We start from the raw sequence: 3,925 nt of genomic DNA on the forward strand, positions 1-3,925 counted from the left end.
GGCGTACTAGAAAGGGTAGGAAGAGGTTCATATCGGATATGCTAAGGATGAGAATTTGTGGGAGATGGATTGTCAAGTAGGACATTGACTTCTTCTATGGCTTTGTTTAAATCAAAATTATCAATGTCAAAATGGGCTAAACATGCTTCCAAAGGGTCATCTGCCAGAATGTAGGGAAGGACTTCTTCTACAAGATCGTCCATTTTGTCTACTAGGAAGCACTCATCTTCCCTTGCAGGTTGATTAGAGGCATGGAATACATTTAGTTTGACTTTCATGTTCCCAAAAGATATATCCATCACCCCAGTTCTACAGTTAATACATGCATTGGCTGTAGCTAAGAAGGGATGACCAAAAATCATAGGGATCTGTTTCTTAAGATTCGACACAGGTTCCATATCAAGGACGATGAAATCAACTGGAAAATAAAATTTATCTACCTTGACTAGGACATCTTCAATTGTTCCTCGTGGTATTTTAACAGATCGATCAGCTAATTATAGGGACACCGAAGTAGACTTTAATTCACCTAATCCGAACTTCTCGTAGACTGAATAAGGAAGGAGGTTAACACTTACTCCTAAATCTAATAGTGCTCGATCAATAGAATTGTCTCCTACCACACAAGAGATGGTAGGTGCACCAGGATCCTTGAACTTAGGAGGGGTTTTATGCTGGAGGATGGAGCTCACTTGTTCAGTTAGGAAGACCTTTTTAGGCATATGTGTCCTAGAATTTTGTTTTTGGGTACAAAGGTCTTTGAGAAATTTGGCATATGATGGAACTTGTTTTATGGCATCAAGAAGAGGGAGGTTGATTTTGACTTGTTTGAATACCTCCATTATTTCTTCCAACGAAGTTCCTTTCTTGCCAAAGGAAGAAGGTGCATTCAGACACTGAGGGAAAGGAGCCTTCGGTGTAAAAGGTGTGGTCGATACTGGACTAGATGGCAACAAAGATGAGTTTGGGTTCTCTTTAGGCACAGTCATACTCCTGTCTTCATTTTCTTTATGTTCTTTTTTTCCAACCTTATTGTCCACTACGCGTCCGCTTCTTAAGGTAGTCATGGCATTAGCTTGTTCATGGTGAACATCATTCGGGTGAGTCTCTTGAGCCATGTACTGCCCTCTCGGGTTACTCACTGGTTGGCTTGGAAGCTTGCCTTCCTCTCTTTTATTTAGTGCACTCGCTAGCTGCCCTAGCTGGGTTTCAAATTTGGCAATAGACTGGGTATGGAAGTGCAACAATTGCGTATTGGCTTCGAGTCCTTGAAGGGCAATCAAAACTTTTTGCTCAAAAGCCATATCTCTTTGGGGTGCTGGAGGAGGGACATGTTGAAATTGTGAATAGTGAGTAGGAGGATGGTTCGGATGAACATTCTGGAACGGTTGAAAGTTTTGGGAATAAGGTTGGGAGGTATTGGAAGTCTGCTGCTTCCAAAAGAAATTTGGATGGTTGTGCCACCCCGGGTTATAAGTGTTAGAATACGGATCATTACCCGGTTGGGATTGTGCTTGGGCAGCATTAGCTTGTTCTTGCACAAATTCAGGGAATTGAGCTGCCGAAGGGCATTCATGAATAGGGTGAGACGGGCTAGAACAAAGAGCACAAGCTTGTGCTTGGAGAAAGTTTGGAAGCTGTTCTCTAAACATTAGCTGGTCCAACTTACGGGATAGTGCATCTACTTTGTCAGATAAACCTGTGGACTGGCTAACTTCATATATGGTTTCTTTTCTTTGAGAACTCGGGGGTGCTTGACGGGCGGAGGAGGCATAGTGGAGGGAATTTTTATTAAGGTTTTCAAACAATTGCCATGCCTCATGGTCACTTTTAAGCATGAAAGTTCCCCTGCATGCGGCATCGATCATCTGATGGTTTCGTTCAGTCAATCCGTCATAGAAACATTGCACTAGCTGCCATTTAGGTATTTGATGATGCGGACATTTTCGGAGTAAATCTCTAAATTTTTTTCCAGTTTCATGAAATTCTTCCCCGTCGGATTGGGAGAAGCTCGTGATAGCACGCCTAAATTGGTTTGTTCTTCCTATGGAAAAATATTTCTTCAAAAATTTATGTTGCATTTGAGCCCATGAAAGAATGAAATTGGCTTCTAATGAATGGAGCCATTGTTTAGCTCTGTCCTTAAGGGAGAAGGGGAACAATCTAAGTTTTAGAGCATCATCAGTGAAGTTCTGAATTTTGACAGTGGTGCAAATCTCAAGGAACTCATCTAAATGTTTGTATGGGTCTTCATTTTTGAGTCCATAAAAAGAGGGAAGCATTTGGATGACACTAGACTTAATTTCAAATTGTACAGCCGCAGTGGTATCAGGTAGTCGAATACAAGATGGAGAGGTATAAATGGAAAGAGTGAAGTACTCCTTTAACAACTTGAGTTATTCTTCAGCCATCTCGATAGGTGGAGCAGATCCTATGGTTCTATAGGTGCGGATTTCAGCTCGAAGGGCCCTAATAGAACGCTCTATTTCAGAATCAAAGGGTACTAACTCAGGAGATCTAGAACGACACCCTAGCATATACTAATACTCTTCTGATCAATCAAGTGCAGTCAAGCATGCATTAAAGAAAAAACACATCAAATCCTTGTGTTTACCCTAAAATCACTAGACAGCTCCTAACTGGTTTGAAGAGGGCACCTAAGCCTCCAACCCGGTCTAATGAACTGAGTTGACTAGGTAAGCTCCCAGGTAAGTGGGGGGGTCACGATGCGTTCGCAAAGGTCCCACTTAAAAACCACTTGCCTCGAACAGATGAACTGTCTTTCTTAAAGGGACAAAGCTTTCCTAGACATCAACTGAACCACAGAGCGAAATTGGTGCAACTTTCGATGATCTTCGTCCTATTGAGCTCGAATGTCCCTAGGGGCCAACGTCTAATTGATTTTAATTAAAGTGATAGCTATGTGAGAATTGATTCACCTAACTTGGGCAAGAATCTGGTGATGAAATTCAGTTCTTATCTTGTTGGGGTGATTGCCCTTACTATGTGCGGATTAATTGGTGTATGTGTATTAGGCATGCATTCACACTTTTACTGAAATTAAAATCAAACAATCACCACAATATTTCAAGCAAATTGGGAATCAATTTAAATAAGAAAGGTTTAGAGGTTACCAAAGGAAATTTTTCCAGCAAAACTTTTTTTAAAGCAAACCTCTACAGCATTCTTTTTCCAGTAGTTCCCTTTTGATCGTCCCAAATTTTCTCTTCGATCCCTGATCAAATAATACCAAAAGAAAATTCAAAAATTAGTAAGAGAGAGAAAGGAGATAAGGAAAGTAATAAAAATAGAAAATATTTTTATGTTATTTTAGATATATATATATATATATATTATTATTATTATTATTATTTATTTTTATTTTTTTAAAAAATTTTATGAAAAGAAAAACAACTATGCTAGCAATCCCCGGCAACGGCGCCAAAAATTGATAGTCAACTTTAAAGACCACGCAATAGCACGTATCTGGTAGGATAGTGATTACGGGTATCGATCCACAGGGATTGGGGTACAGTTGTTTTCTTAAAAATAAAAATATTTAAAAGGAAGAGTTTGTGAAAAAAATCAAACTAAGGAATTTAATAAAAAAATACAATTAAAATGATATCAGTTTGAAAAAACCTAGGGCAAGAAATTCACCACTAACATCGGAACAAGGGTTATTTGTATTTTAATTTGTTCTTGGATTAACATGCAAATTGGCTACAAGCCTAATAAGCATTCGAATAAAATTTCACAAAAGTAATTTAGGCATAATCCATCTTTAGTTAGTATGAAATGTCTACCCTAATCTAAGGTGGCAGCACATCGCATCTTCCTTAAGCATGAACTATCTTAATTTTACTTCAATGATCATGAAGAACAGTTGTATAAACTTCATATTTAAAATCACAGAAATTAAATA

The sequence above is a fragment of the Phoenix dactylifera genome, chromosome 13 (assembly GCF_051530095.1).
Source record: "Phoenix dactylifera cultivar Ajwa chromosome 13, Ajwa_hap1_PhDact_Kaust_v1.1, whole genome shotgun sequence".
Lineage (NCBI taxonomy): Eukaryota > Viridiplantae > Streptophyta > Magnoliopsida > Arecales > Arecaceae > Phoenix > Phoenix dactylifera.